We start from the raw sequence: 16,312 nt of genomic DNA on the forward strand, positions 1-16,312 counted from the left end.
TCAATGTTTGAAAGAGGGTCTTCATGCTGCCTCAGCTTCCTAAAAGGCCCCAGCTCTGTAACAGTGTGAAGCTTTAAAAAGAGAACATGAAATGAAGATGGGCTACTGCCCCCTTCCTGCTCGGCCTTGCTCCGTCCGGCTCTCACCCACAGGTAGTTAACTCTTGAACAAGAATGTTTGTGTACTCACAAACACACAAACCCGCCACACACACACACATATCACCTTGAAAACAAATAAAAATGTTTTAGGGAGAGCAGAACCCACATTTACAGCAACTTTTTCTCCCAAAGAGAACATAATCGGCAGAGATGCACCCTATGCAGTGAAACGCTTCTCACAGGGCATTTTTATGCTTTGTGTTTCAAAAAGAATTGCTGCTTTACCTTGGCATAACCAAAAGGCTCGGATGCCTGCCACCAAAGATGAAAGTCAGACCTCCACCTCCGGAGAAACTGAAAGGCTGCCTATGACTTTAAAATAACTGTCTCTTTCCCACCTACTCCTTGGTGCATGCCATCGGCATTTTCAAAACTCCCGTGGAAACAAAAGAAAATTGATGTCCACACGAAAACCTGCACATGGCTGTTTATAGAAACTTTACTCATGATTGTATCAGCGCCCAAACTCCCAAGCAACCAAGAAAAAAAGAATCATGCCATCTAGCCTCATCCAGTTACCCATTATTTCTACAGCTGGAGATAAGTCTAGGTTTAGACATTATTATCCGTTTATACATTAACCTACGCCATAGCATCTTCTGCCTTTGTGCAACCATCGTAACCATATTCCTTCATGTTTTCCACTGAAATCTAACAATTAAAAGCAAACCCCTCCTTTCCTCTGCTGGAAAAAAATGATTATTGGTATTCAACCATCCAGAGAGTTCTGCTCTATCTGGGCTTGGTGCTGGTCCCAGCCACCTCACTGCGGCGGATCTGCTGTAGAATAAGAGTGGGTGGAAATAATTTCTTCAGATAAGCAATGGCCTACCTCCAACCCTTTATCAAAGGGATGTTAAGGATCAGATGGAGATGGGAAGAGAAAACATGTTCAAGGAAACATCTAGGCATAATTGGCATTTGTTGTTCCTACTGTGTGGGGGTGGAAACTAATTTGTTTGCCGGGAATGTGGGGAGAGAGAGTGCCTTAGGGTAATTGTTCCTCCTACTACTCTTGGAGTTTTAATTAGCAGATGAGTTCCTTCCCCTTCACTTCCCCAGCTGCTTTCTTTTATATGACCAAAGGTACTTTTAAAAATCTTGCATTCAAACTCCAGCTCTGAAACATACCACTTTTCTCATTAAGAGATCTCCATAGCAAAGCCCCTTGGCCAAGAGCGCTAAGTTTTCCAGAATCAATGATGATAATAAAGACCACACCCACTTGCTGCTAGGTGGATCCATGAGAGTTGAGTGTTCTTCCCAGTTTGATGTCACATGTTCTTGTTCTCTTTGGCTCATCTTTGTCAACTGGGGTGCATCCCCATCAGAAGCAGAATAAGATGGGGGATGGAGAAGAAGTGCATGGAGAGAGCAAGTGTCTCATCCGGGCTTTTCTGCATTTTAAGCAATTCACAGAAGGCAAAGTTGGGAAGGAGGGCTGCACTGAGGTGTGGGCATGACCTATGTTTCCCCTGAAGGCTTTAAATCTTGCACCCTGCTTAGACCTGGCTCATAGTTCAGGGTAACAAGAACCAGGGAATTTAGTCTCAGATCTTGTAATGGAACCACCCGCCATAAGAAGACCAATAGATGCAATTTCTAACTCCAGAGAAGCAAAGAGAAAGTGCTTAAAAACAACATGAATCAAAAAACTCCGAAACATTTCCAAACTGGAGACACGCCACTTGGAAATGGCAATTAGGAAATTCATCACTGAGGGAAGTATAGATGAGAAAAACAGAATAAGGCAAGATGATACTTGGTTAGTTTCATGCACAGATTTATAGAATGTATACAAAGAGCCATAAAAAAATCTTTTCCGATGTGTTGCTTGTTGCTGAAACGTGGTTGTAAGATTTTAAAGAAAGGAATAAAATATTTTGAAAAAGGCATGGGTCTAATATAGATTCTTAGAAAAACACCTCACTTGCTATCATGTTTCATATTCCAAGGTGAAAAACCCCAATTCTGCCCAAGATCCCTGGGGCAGAAGATATTCTGGTTTCTGGAAGCCCTAGACTTTTCATATCTCCCCAGAGTGTTTCTGAAATTAATTCAAATACTAGAGATGCAAAGAAAAACCTTGGCGTTTCCTATTTCCTCGGTGTTCTGACTGGCAGCTCTAAGTTGGAAGAAGGGACTAACACTTTCAAGTCACGTAGATTCCACCAACCCACTTGACTCTGTCTTTGAACCCTGGCTTTTGCCTCCATATCTCTGTTCTACAGCTCTAATCTTTCTCTTTCTTGGAATCTGATTTCCTGAGGGTAGTAGGAGAGGGCTATTACCATGAGTGTTAGTCAGCTTTCTGTTACTGTGACAAAATAACTTTAAAAAAACAACTTAGCAGAGAAAAGATTTATTTTGGCTCATAGTTGCAGAAATTTCTGTTCAAGGTTGGCCAGCTCCATTGCTTCTGGGACTGAGGTGAAGCAACCATCTGGATACCAGGGCACCAGGAGTGTACGGTAGAGGAGGTTTCTCACCTCACTACAGCTAGAAAGAAGGGCAGGGGAGAGCTGGTCAGGGATAAAATATAGACTTTGAGGACATGTCCCCAGTAAACACTCCTTCAACTATGACCCACTGCCTATAGTTTCGACCCTCCAATATTCTATTCAACTGTAAGCCCACCAAATAGATTAATCTATTGATGAGATTAGGGTCCTCACAATCCAATCACTTCCCCCAAACCCCACCTCTGAATATTGCTGCACTGAGTACCAAGCCTTCAGGATTTGCTTCCCTGGCTGCGGAGGAAGTTAAGACAAACAGTTCTCAGTCCTGGCCCCTTCTGGGGTCACCTCCCCCATGCTCACAGTCGCTTCCAGGAGCAGTCCCCAGCTGCCATCATGACCAAGTATAAGAGACCCAGGCACCTCACTCCAACTTGAGACAAGTCTATAGGGCCATCTCAGCTTCAGAATACCCCAGTGAAGTAGTCTGGGACATTTATTGATACTGTGTAATAGCTCCCCTTCTCCCTTGGCCCCCAACTTCCTTCACTCCCTGTAGGTGATTTCCCCTCTAAGGATACCTCAGGAAAATCTCCTGCACACTAATCCTCATCTTAGGGTCTGTATTCTCAGGAACCTGACCTTCAATAGCCAAGATGAGATGGATGCAGAAGACACAATTTAATAGACAAAGGAAATGCGTTCAGTAGGTTAGCGGTGATACAAGATGGTGGTCAAAGGGGAGTCATAATTGGCAATTCAAAGAACATATTTACAGGAAAACGTCAATGGAGGAAGAGTAGTTAGAGGAGGTTTCCTGGAGGAGGAGGACTTGGGACTTGTCCATGGGTAGGATTTGGAAAGGAGGAGGAACAACACAGGGCACTGCAGGTGAAGGCAATTGCCTAAGTGATTTGAGAATGAACCTCTCGAGTTTGTGAAATAGTGAGTTTTATTTGGGCAAAGTAGAGGTGGATATGTGGCCTGTGGTTTGGATAAACTAACTGGTGGCTAGAGAGATTTGGAAGAACTCTGAGAGCCTGGCTGAGGTGTTTGAACACCCACAAGAGGAGAAGGACAATTAGGCATATTGAACAAAAGAGAGACACAATGAATCTTATTTAGACATAGGTAATACTAAATAATTGCTGGGGTTGGGTGGACAGGCATGTTATCATAATACTGAAGACAATACACAAAATCACTCCTCATTTTACTTGTCTTAACAAAAATCAACTATTTTTCACTTCGTTGTAAGGTAGAATGGTGACTCAGATTTTACAATGCGGGTAGCCATTTTAAGAACATATGGCGGTTCCATTGCTGTTACCCATTGGAATGTTGGTGAAAATGACAGGACTTTGAGAGAGGGTACCCAGGACATGTCACCTCCCTTCCTTCTGCCTTTATGGGTTAGTGTGCTTGGGAGCATCACTTTACCCAGCAGTTTATATGATGGGCTAGTGTTAGGACTGAATTAGAGGAAGAAAATCTCTTGGGTGGTATATTAGTTAGCTTTCCATTACTATAACATATAACTGACATAATCAGTTCATAAAGAGAAAAGGTTTGTTGGGCTCACAGTTTTGGAGGTTCATCTGTGATTGATTGGCCCTGTTGCTCTGGGGTCTGAGGCAAGGCTGCCGCAGTCTGGCTGGGCACAATCAGGAGCCACTTGTCAAAAGAAACTAACTTTATTTTTAGAACCACACACGCCAAACAAAACAGCCTCTCAGGAAAAATCCTCAGAGCCTCAACTGCCACCACCGGCTTTCCACAAGCCTCTCTCTCCCACACAAGCCTCTTTCCACCTCCCACAATCCTCCTGCTCTTGAGGCCGATTGGCTGGGTCACGTGGGTGGAGCCAAAAAAGTCCCCCAATGAGCAGCTCCGTGGTCTGAAAGGGCAGGGAAACAGTCCAATGAGCATCACCGCAGAGGAGCCAATCAGCTAGATGTTGCTGGGGCCACTGTGAGCCAATCATCAGCCGGCAGCTGGAAGTTTGCTGGGGCCCCTTCGGCTGTGGCTCTCAACAAAGGCAGCACTTTATGGGACAGAGCAAAGCTGCTCACTTCATGGCCAGAAAGCAAAACAAGAGAAAGAGGAAGAGAATGGGGTCTCACTATCTCTTTCAACAGTATCTCCCCCGTGGCCTTAAGACCTCCCCTGGACCCCACCTCCTAGAGGCTCCATCATCCCCCAGTAGCTCCATGGGCCTCTGGGGGACATTTGAAATCCAAACCAAAGCAGTTGAAGTTATACTGATCCAATGAGGAGGGAGGAACTTGAAATCAGGTGGAGCAACTCTGGGAAGAGGAACAAACATTAGGAGGGAACTGGCCTCAATAATGGGAACGGCCAAGACCATTTCAACTCTGCCTGATTTGGAGCCAGGGAAAATGGCGGTAGGGGTGAGGGAGTCAGAACCGGAGTCTATAGGGTTCCAGGCCACACCCCCTGAGTGCATCTAAAGTGCTGCCACCTGGGAAGTCCAAGAGTCACTGTTCCTGTCTCTGTTGCTCACCCTGATAGTCCAACTTTCTAAATTCCATATTCAAGGGAAAAATGAACTTCCCTTCCTAGAGGACCACACCACTCCGCTCTGAGTTTCTTTCTAAGGCCCATGGCTTTCACGGAGCTGTTCACAGTCCAACTTGTTATGACTAAAGGGTGTGAATGGAGTGGGCATCTAGTATGTGACCAGGAATAGCTCTTCTGGGACAAGAGCCAGCAACCTTGAACTTGTTAGCATGCTAATCTCATTTCACTCTTGCCTTGGGCATCAGGATGCTTAGAATCATACTTAATTTTTGTTCTCTGATTTATCAAGGTGGTTTTATACACATACACTCACATATATGATACAAAAGTTTTCATTTACATATTTTTAAGTGTATGATTCAGTAGCATAAATTAAATTAACAATGTGCTCAACTTTCCAAACTTTTTCATTACTCCAAACAGAAACTCTCACCATTAACCAATTCCCCATTTTCTTCTCCCTCAGCCTTTCTTTCTCTGAGTTTTACCTGTGCTAGATATTTCATATAAGTGAAATTGTACAACATTTATCTGTTCGTGTCTGGTTATTTTCACTTAGCATATGTTTTCAAGGTTCTACTATTTTTTTTTAGCATGTATCAGAATTTGATTCCTTTTTAAGGCTAAATAGCCTTCAACTGGGATGTAGAAACCACATTTTGTTTGTCCATTCATCTATTGGGGTTGTTTACAAGTTCTGGCTATTATGAATAATGCTGTCATAAACAGGGGTGCATAAATAAGTCTGTGTCCTTGTTGTTATTTCCTTTGGAGTAGAATTGCTGGATCAGAGGGTAGTTCTATGTTTAATTTATTGAGAAACTGCCAAATTATTTTCCACCTTGGCTGCCCTATTGTATGTTCCACCAGCAGAGTATAAAGATTACCATTTCTTCATGTTATCTGTTTTCTCATTGGGCCTCAAATTTAATTCTTAATTGCAGAAATTATTTTCGCATATACTTTCCCTTCCTTTGCTATAATTTTATAAGTTATCTCCCTATTTCTGTTATTTATCATTTCTTTTTTTCCCCCCTGTAAATCTTTTTGGAAATAGGTGGACTTCAAATCACACATGAAGGAATGAAAAACTTAACAACCAAAAGATTTTCATGGGCTTAAGCTACTGCTCACACCTTGTGTTTTGAAGCTTTACAACCTCATTTCTTTTTACCTCTCAGATAATCTTGTCATGGAGGATTTTCTGGCTGTCTGTGTTTCTCTTTTTTTTTTTTTTTTTTTTTTTTTGAGTTTCTTGTATTGTGGCTGTACAGTCCAGTGAAGATTTCTCTGTTTCCTGAGCCATTTGACAGTTGAGCTCATCTAGTCAAAAGAGATGCTAGTTCTTACTGTGTTTTTGAGTTAACATTTATATTCTCTTGGTAAGACACAGAACTCGAAGTATCCTGGTGTTCTTTATTGAGGATACAATAATATAGCTGACGAAAGTATTCCAGATGCTATGTATTTCAGTCTGGAAATTCTTTCTTTAGAAACTTGCTCAAAAAATATTAGTCATTATTTCCATTAATGACTTCAAAAAGGGCTAATGGAAGTCAATCAGAGTGGAAAATAAAACTTGGTATTCTTTCTTGTGTCAATTGAATATGAAATAGAGGGACAAGATGACATTTAGTTTCCAAATCTTTAAAAAAATTTACTTGCATATATGGCAAATACTTAACAAATTCAACATTCTTTTAAGAGAAAACATTCTTTGGAAGGGAAGTTTTTTATTACAATAGAAAGTGTATATGAAAATCCCATAGTTAACATCGTATTCAATGGTAAAGGAAGGAAACTTTCTATCTAATGTTAAGATAAGGATGCCCCTTTGGCCATCTTTGTTCAGTAGAGTACCAGCTAGAGCAATTAGGCAAGGAAAAAGAAATAAAAGGCATCTAAGTTGAAAAGAAAGAAGTAAAACTTCTTTCTTATGAAGAAGAAATGAAGATGGCATAACCTTATATATAGAAAACCCAAAGAATTAAAAAAAATATTAAGAGGTAGTTAATGAATTAAGCAAAGTTGAAGGATGCAAGATTGGAATGCAAAAATGGGTTGTATTTTCATATAAAGCCAGAGTACTCTGAAGAGGAAATGAAACAATTCCACTTATAACAGCATCAAAAGGAATGAAATATGTAGGGCTACATTTAAATACAGAGACTTCTAAGTGAGAAATTGCTGAAAGAAATTTCAAGGGACCTAAATAAATGAAGTGACAGCTTATGTTCACGTGGTGGAAGACAATATTGTTAAAATTGTAATACTCCTCAAAGAGATCTACAGATTCAATAAAATCCCTATTAAAATCACAATATCCTTTCTTTGCAGAAATAGAAAACCCAATTCTAAAATGCATATGGAATCCCAGGAGACCTCGAATAGCTGAAACAATTTTAAAAATAAAGAATAAAGTTGAAGGTTCAAAATTTATATAAAGCTACAATAATCCAAATAGTGTGGTGTTGACATAAGGATGGACATATAGACCAATGGGAAAGAGTTGAAAATCCAGAAAAACTCCCATATATCTATAGTCAATTGATTTTTGACAGTCGTGCCAATACTGTTCAAAGGGAGAAAGGAATATCTTCTTCAACAAATGGTTCTGGAACAACTGGATATACAAATGTAAAAGAATGAAGTTGAATCCCTACCTAACATCCTAAAAAAATTTAACTCAAATGGATCAAAGACTGAAATGAAGAGTAAAAACTATAAAACTCTTAGAAAACAATAGAGGAAAATCCTTGTGACATTGGCAATGGGTTCTTAAATATGAGATGAATGGCACAAGAAAATAAAAAAATAGATGAATTGAGCTTGGTCAAAATTGAAACTTTTGTGTATCAAAGAATACTTGTAAAAACTGGGTGCAGTGGTGCACGCCTGTAATCCCAGAAGCTTGGGAGGCTGAGGCAGGAGAATCATGAGTTCAAAGCCAGCCTCAGCAACAGTCAGGTGCTAAGCAACTCAGCAAGATCCTGTCTCTAAATAAAATACAAAATAGGGCTGGGATGTGGCTCAGTAGTTGAGTGCCCCTGGGTTCAATCCCTGGTCCCCCTTAAAAAATAAACACTTGTAATACTTCTAAGAGAGTGAAAAGACAACCCATATAGTGGAAAAAACTATTTGAAAATCATTATTTGTTAAATCTAGGATCCAAAATATATAAAAAACTCTTTTCATTAAATAACAAATCCCAATTTTCTAAAATGCAAAGGATCAGAACAGATATTTCTCCAAAGAAGATATACAAATGGCGCACAAACCCATGAAAAGATTCTAAATGATATTAGTAATTAAAAAAATGCAAATCAAAACCACAATGATACATCATTTTATACCCACTAGGACAGCTTAATATAATCATACACACGTGCACACACACACACACAAACATATATGAAAAATAAGATATGTTGGCAAGGATGTGGAGAAACTGGAACCTCAGATAATATAATGTAAAACAGTGCAATGGCATAAGGGTAGGAAAGACAGTGGAATGTGATGGTCATCATTACCCTAGGTACATCTTTGAAGACACAAAGGATGTGACTCTACTTTGTGTACAACCAGAGATATGAAAAATTGTGCTATATATGTGTAATATGAATTGTAATGCATTCTGTTGTCATATATAACAAACTAAATGTTTGTTATATATGGAAAATGTTTGAAAGTTTCTCAATAAGCTAAACAGAATTATTACCATATGACCCAGGATTTTCTACCTAACAAAATATCCCAAAGAATTGAAAACAGGTTTTCAAAGAAAAGCTGTACTCAAGTGTTCACAGAAACTCTATTCATAGTAACCAAAAGGTAGAAGCAGCCATTCATCCATCAGATGAATAAACAAGAGCTGGTATCCCCATACATACAACCCAGCTATAAAAAGGGAACCCTGCTACATGTGGATGAATGTTGACAACACTGTGATAACTAAGAGAAGCAGACCTCAAAGGCTACATTGTATGATTCCACCTATAGGAAATGTCCAGACCAGGCAAAGTTATAGACAGAAAGGAGATTAGTGGTTGCCAGTGGTTGGGGGCAGGCGGGAAATGGGGACTGATGGCAAAATGGGTATAGGGTTCTTTTTTTCATGAAAAACATTATGTTCTTTTTTTTGCTGTTTATTTGAGGCAGCAAGAGTGTTCTAAAACTGTGATGATGGTTTCATAACTGTGAATATGTGAAAAATCACCCAATTATACACTTCAAATGGGTGAATTGTGTAGTATGTGAATTATATCTCAACAAAGCTATGCAGAAAAGTTACCCTGCTTCAAAACAAAGAAACAAGAAATAAAAAGAAATAAATTTTTTAAAATTCATAGGGACTAGACCCTCCAGGCCCTTGAGACTTCATATAAGACCCCTTGCCCTCCCTCACTACTGAGCGGGAGAAATCTCCTGGTTCAGCTTCTGTTCTTGAGTTGGGTTCTTTTGGTTTCTCTTGTTCTCAGGCCCTTCAGCTGAGGTCACCCACCTGGGCTTCCTTCCACACATAACCCATGACAAGAAGGGCTTGTGGCTCCTTGGTGATCTGTCTCACCCACTTGTATTTTGGGATTCAAGGTGATACTTTGTCACCTGTTTGTTGTAAATGTTGTCCAAGGCTTCTTGGTTTTCCTTTCCAGGTGTTCTATCTGTTGGAATTCAGAAAAATTCAAACATTATTTTAGCATAGCTGCCATGATCTTCCCAAAATTCCTACAAGGAGAGCTTTGAGATATAGCAATTTTTGATACAAGTTTGATCAAATGTTTCCCCCCAGTTTAGATTTATCACTTGTCATTTGAGCAGCTTGTAGGGGTGGGTTGAAGGTGAGGAGATTGGGGGTCTTTTGGGGATGATTGTAGCTTCCTACACTATATTTTCTATGAGCTGCAGATGACCTGCTTTCAGATCATGCAGCGAACTCAGTGTTTTAATAGTCCTGAGGTTCTAGAAAATGATTAGACTTTCTCAGGAAGTTATTAGTATTTTCTCCTGGGTACCTTCAATAGTGCACTTTAGCTCACCTATTGCTCAGAAAATATTACTATGGTAATCTGTTCTTCCATGTAAAGAGGTTAGAGTTGAAGAAAAAGAAGCTGGACTAAAAACCTCAGCACTCTAACCACTTATTACCAAAGGCACTTGAAAGAATTAAGGAAAACAAAGGTAGGTACAGTGCTGTGGTCGGAATACAGAGGCATAGAGATACAGCAAGAAAAAAAACTCCAACATGAGGTAGGTTTAAGTACAACAATACAGACGTGTCTTGAAAGGAAATGAAATTGAAGACTCTGAAGACACGTCTATCTCCACCCCAAAAGCTAAATCTTATCCAGATGAAATAATGAAAAGGCAACAGAAGATGGCATTTTCACCGGAGACAAAAGGACTCAGGCTTGTTTAGCCTTTGTTATGCAAAAGCTGGTTTGCATTTGTTGACAGCCATAATTCCCCACATGGTGAGGGAAGTGAGCTAAGGGGGCAGTCAGGCACTAAAGGCTTCTCCGCATTTGCTAATGAAAACACCTTTCTGTGGGAGACCAACCTTGCATGTGACTGAGTCACACTCCCCGGCTGGGTGCTGAGGCGCTCAGTCACAGAAATGTGGCAGAGCTTTCCCCACCCTTCTTGGGTTCGAGGGTCGGTGTCTCCTGCATGGGTGTGTCTTGCTACAGCCCCATGGGTGAAGCTACGCTCACCTGTTTCTTTGTAATATAACCCCTTGCCCTGTTTAGGATAGAATCTTCCATGGAAGTGCCTTGTGTGTGTCCCCTTCTCTTACTGTGCCCTTGGGTGTGGCCTACCCAGGTGTCAGTCAACCTGCTGACAGTGGACATCATGAAGATAGACTCAGCCCCCTGAAACCTGACCCCTTGCCTCATTTGAATAGCTTCTCAATAAAAGGGGTCAGTGCGTGCTCTCTCGCTCTCTCTTCTTGCGGACCCTTAAGGTCAGAGGAGCCGTCACAGCAACCCCAAAGAAAAAGGTATCTGTGTCTCTTGTGTGGTTATTTTGCACAGCCCAGTCAGCCCAGTTTACCTGGAGTGACCCCTGAGCCTTTCAGTCGTGAACAGAAACCCAACACCTTTCTCTCCACCCCACATCTTTGTGATCACCACACCCTCTTCTTATTCCAGAACTACTGAGGCTTCACCCTAGCATCACTGCCCGTGCCTGGAGGATGGCAGTGTCACAGTGTCCCCCCCCACCCCATTTGTTCTTTTTCTCCATCTTCTGGTCTGGGTTTCATTCAGGTGCTCTACTCTAAATATTAACCAGGATGAATCCCAGTACATCACTTTCTCCCCACTGTGAACCAAATTCAAACAATGATTCCTGTTCCTTTGACTGTCCCGGCTCCCACCTCGTACTCCGGCCACATGATCCTCTCACTGCAGCCCAGCTATGCATTTCTACCATTCTCACAGGCCCTTCCCACTTCCAGACTTTGTTCTTCTTCTTTACCCCAGAGACCTTTACTGGTCCTTCCTGTTTCTGGCCAATGCTCAGGTCATCCTCAAGTTTTTCAGACTCTCCTGGCTGTGCCTCCTCTGGGCTCCCACAAAGCTTGCCTATGACAGATCTACTTCTGTGCATCTCCCTTTCCCTGCAGAACAGGGGTTCTTCATTTGGAGAATGATAGGAAGCAGTTATAGGTTTGAGTTTTGTTGTTGTTTGTTTGTTTGTTTTTCCAGTTACCAGCATCAATTTTTCCTGTTGTGGCCAGCACAGTGGTGCACACCTGTAATCCCAGCAGTTTGGGAGGCTGAGACAGGAGGATCGTGAGTTCAAAGCCAGCCTCAGCAAAAAGCAAAGTGCTAAGCAACTCAAATTCCAACCTCACTTGGCTCTAGCCTTGTTTCTGATTTCCCCCCAGGTCCCCAACTGTTACTTCTCACAACCATCCTAGCACGTATGACAAGCTTTGCTAATAGCTAACATTTCTCACAGGCTCTCTCTGCCAGTTCATACCATCCCACAGCAGCCAGTAAAGGCGATGGTACTGTTCTTATTTTATAAATCATGGTGATGAGGCGCAGGGAACTTCCTTGCTAGTTAGCGACACCCTTAGAACTCAAATATGGGCAAACCCCAGTGTCCAGGTTTATCCCCCAAACCAGTCAATGCTGTGTCCTCGTTGCCTTTGCTGATGTAAATCACTGTCGGAACACCTGTCTGGTGTCCTTCACCCCCTCTGCAGCCGGTTAAACATCCCTCAAGACTCAACTCCCTCACACGTTCTCAAAGCTCTTCTCGAATGCTCAGCCCTTGGGGATGGTTATTTTTCTTTATGATACATCCCCACCCTCCAGGATTTGCCTCCGATACTTCTCACAATGAGCTTGTGGAACAGAAATCACCCTGCATTTCTAGGCTCTTCCTTTTAGATGGTCAAGTACATGATATGAGAATGAAGTCAAGGATGCTGCTCCTGTGGTCTCTGACCATCTTAACCATCTCTACTAGAGCATCGGGGCTGGAGGCCAGATGTTGTCTTTTAGAATTAGGTATCCCCCAAATGCGCATATGTTAGACAATGCAAGAAAGTTTAGAGGTGAAATGATTTGGTTATGAGAGCCTTAACCTCATAAGTGCATTAATCCAGCTGAATGGAGTAACTGGTTGTTAACTGTACATGGATGGGGAGTAGTTAGAGAAGGTGGGTCACTGGGGCCATGGTTTTGTGGCATATAATTTGTCCGGGGTGAGCCCAGCATAGGCTCTCTGTGACCGTCATGTCCTGAACTGATGTTCCGACTCACCCGGGGCCCAGAATAACAGAGTTGACTGTCTGTGGACTGAGACCTTTGAAACTGTGAGCCTCAGATAAACTTTTCCTCCTTTAAAATTATTCTTTTCAAGTCTTTTGGTCACAGTGATGAGAAAGCTTATGAAAACAATGGACCTTGTGTCTTTGTCCTAGCACCATCCGTGGTGTCAGGGCTCAGGCTATCAGGCATTTGCAGCCTTCTTCTGTGTCTCAGGACACCAGCCGCATCCCATCAGGGGAAGCAGGGGGACAAAAGCCCACCTCAGCCTGCTGTGGAGTCAGAGTGGGAAGATGCCCTGGCTTTGGGCGGGCAGAACGGCACTCGTATCCAGACCAGGTGATTTACTTAGGGGCTCTCACGGGCTGTCTTCTGACTTCTGCTTCCTCCTTGATGATACCGTCCTTCCCAGGGCTGCTGGGAGGCTTGGAGAACTTGTACACGTTAGAAGACCAGCCTGGAATCAGGTTTATTTCTCCATGTTGTCCCAAATGTATGCTCTGAGTGTGATAGAGCCTGACATGTCTATGTCGCCGCTCTTCCCCTGCTCTGTCCTTTCTTTCCTTTGGAGAAAATGAAGCCTTTATAGTACTCATCTGTCAATTAAAAAAATAATCAGAATCATTCCTCCTTCAGGAGGAAGGGTCTGAGAGGGCAACAGGCCCCATGTAGCACTTGGCCTGTTTGGTTTCAGCACGTCTTAGAGGCCCTCTGCTGGGGACATTGGAAACCATGAAAAAGAACTCCTAGCAGTCTCTTGGCCTTAAGCACCCCAAACTTGCCATTTTGATGGTGGTGAGAGGATGTGAGAAGCAGATGAAGTCTGGCTTCCAGTCTTTCCCCCCTGATTTTCTTGGTGGTACTCTCAACAGCTCTTGTTTCTGAGAGCTGACTGCCTGCCTTCTGTGCACACCAGCCTTGTAGGTATCATTCTTTCCTTTCTGCAGATGAGAAAATAGGTACATAGAGAAGTCGTTTGGTCAAAGCCTCAGGGCAAATTCTGCCAGGTTCCAGAAAATACAGTCCCTGAGGGTCTGACAATCCCACCTACCCTTTTCCAGCTATAGATAACTGCCCTCGAGGCTGTGAGCAATGCTGACGACCCCATTTTTCCTGCCTCCCAAACCTCCAGATTCAGAGCAGCTTCTTCCTCTGTCCTCAGAGGTGGTTAGTTAGCCCCTTGTTCTTCCTTTGATGTGTCCTTGCCCTAGATGTTTGAAGTCCTGTGCTCCTTTGAAATCAACCTCTTTCCCTGAACCCAGGAGAGGGAGGCTCTGGGCATGGAGTGCAGGAATGGTAGAGAGCAACCTGGGCAGTTACACACAGAGGCAAAGACAAAATGAATTTGAGAAACTATATACTAGGCTCTCAGTTATGAGCTACAAAAAGCTACTATGAATGATCTAGACTGAACAGGAATTAACTGAAAAGATATTACATGGTTGAAGAGAACCAGCTTGAAAAATAGGCAGAGATGAGGGTGAGTACACAATGGGAAGGACCCAAGTCATGCTACACGGTCTGTTTTCCGTCCTGCCACTGCCTGGGTGCCACAGCCAGAAACCACCTGCTTCTGAGGTGGAGTCTGCCTCTGGAGTCTGGAAAGGAGGCCATCACTTCCACTATTTCTGCTCCTTCATTTTATTCATTAGTATCTGATTCAGGGTCTGGTCAGTTATTTCTAATTGATCTAACCCAGGTCACAGCTCTCCCTTGGCTACAGGGAAGGCATTTCTGCTTTTCTGATGGGAAGATATCTCAGCGATCCACCAGGAATTGAATGGTATGGTTTCTAAACAGGAAGTCAAGATTCTGGGCTGCTCCATGAAACCAATAAGGCCCACTTTTTTTCTCCCCATGAAATTATAGATGAAAATGATGAATCCAAAGAGAGAATGGCTTCCTTCTCAGGGACTTGTGGACAAAGTGAATCAGTTTCATCTCCTGTGTCAACACCTTTCGACAGTGACTGAATGCAGCACTGTTGAGATCTCAAGGTGGTGATCTGCTTGGGGAGATAAGGGTGCCATGGGTGCTAGGTTGCCTATGGCATGCTTCTTCCCACATTAGATATTCAAACAAAAGCATAGCTCTTTCCATCTGGAACACCAGAGCGTATGTGTCTCCTAGGGCTATCATAGTTTGTGGCTAACTATATATATTAACACTGTTTCCTGGGTTGGACATTCTCACTGTGAGGTCAGAGCAGATGGAAGTTTAATAAGAGGCTGTATATGTATGGATTCTCACTTGTTTGCAAACTGCATGAAAATCACTCGGATACCTTGCCCCATGTAAGCCCTCTGAACCACAATCTCCCCTGAGGGATGGGCAGGGGGGAGGATGGAGGAGCAGGACAAGAAAATCTTAGTCCACTGGAATCCAAAAAGGATGCAGGATTTTCAGGCCTAGAAATAGCTAGAATATGTCTGCATATTCATATTATTTGGAAGACAATACTCCTCTACAGCACAACTCACCTCCTTTGTTAAGTGGTTCTTGTCAGGTATTTTTGTCACAGTGATGCAAAAGCTAAAACAGCATCTACTGCATAGCCTCCTTAGAGGGATGTTGCAATTGGACCATTTCCCTAGGCCTGAGTTTGCTGTTTGGAAATCCTGTCTACTCCAAAAGAGCCCACATGGGCTCAGGATCTTGGGTTAGCCCTTGCTACTCCTGCTGTTTGGTAGCAAGCTATTTACAGAGGATGCAAAAACATTTCACATATACAGAGCACCATGCCAGTTACCTTATTCGTTTCTTACCTTTTTTACGAATTAAGCAATATTACTTTCGTTTATCTCATGAAATAGGTCCAAAGAAGGTTCTAAGTGGCATAGCTGGAATTTGACCCAGGCACTAAATTTATGAAAAACATTAATTTATGGAAAAATAAGATCCATTTTTTGGATATCTTTAGTCCAGCTTTACATTAAACTGCTCAAACTAAAAACTTCAGATACAGCAATGATTAACCATCACTGCAGACTATTAGACCCCAGGGCTTCTAATTACATGTAGTGATCTAGCTGGCTTCCTGCCCATGCTGCCTTCTAACCTTCATGACATCACTTAATGCTATTTGTCAGGTGTGCTCTTGAGAGCCTGAGAAAAAACTTCTTGTGCTAATGAGCCCTAAGGATGGTGTTGCCCTGGCCTTGCATGATCTGGCAACAGACTCCCTCACATCTGCATCCTGGCCAGGCTGCTCAAGTCTGGTTGTCTAAATGTCCCTAGCCTGGATCATCCTGCCACCAGAATAGCATTTAGTACTCAGTAGAACTCTGAAATGGCTAAAACCAAGTTATATAGTAACAGGTTTACTTTTCTCACAAAATCTTTGGAGGCTGACTCACACTAGGGGTTAACA

This window comes from Marmota marmota, unplaced genomic scaffold (genome assembly GCF_001458135.2).
Source record: "Marmota marmota marmota unplaced genomic scaffold, marMar, whole genome shotgun sequence".
In the NCBI taxonomy this organism is placed as follows: Eukaryota; Metazoa; Chordata; class Mammalia; order Rodentia; family Sciuridae; genus Marmota; species Marmota marmota.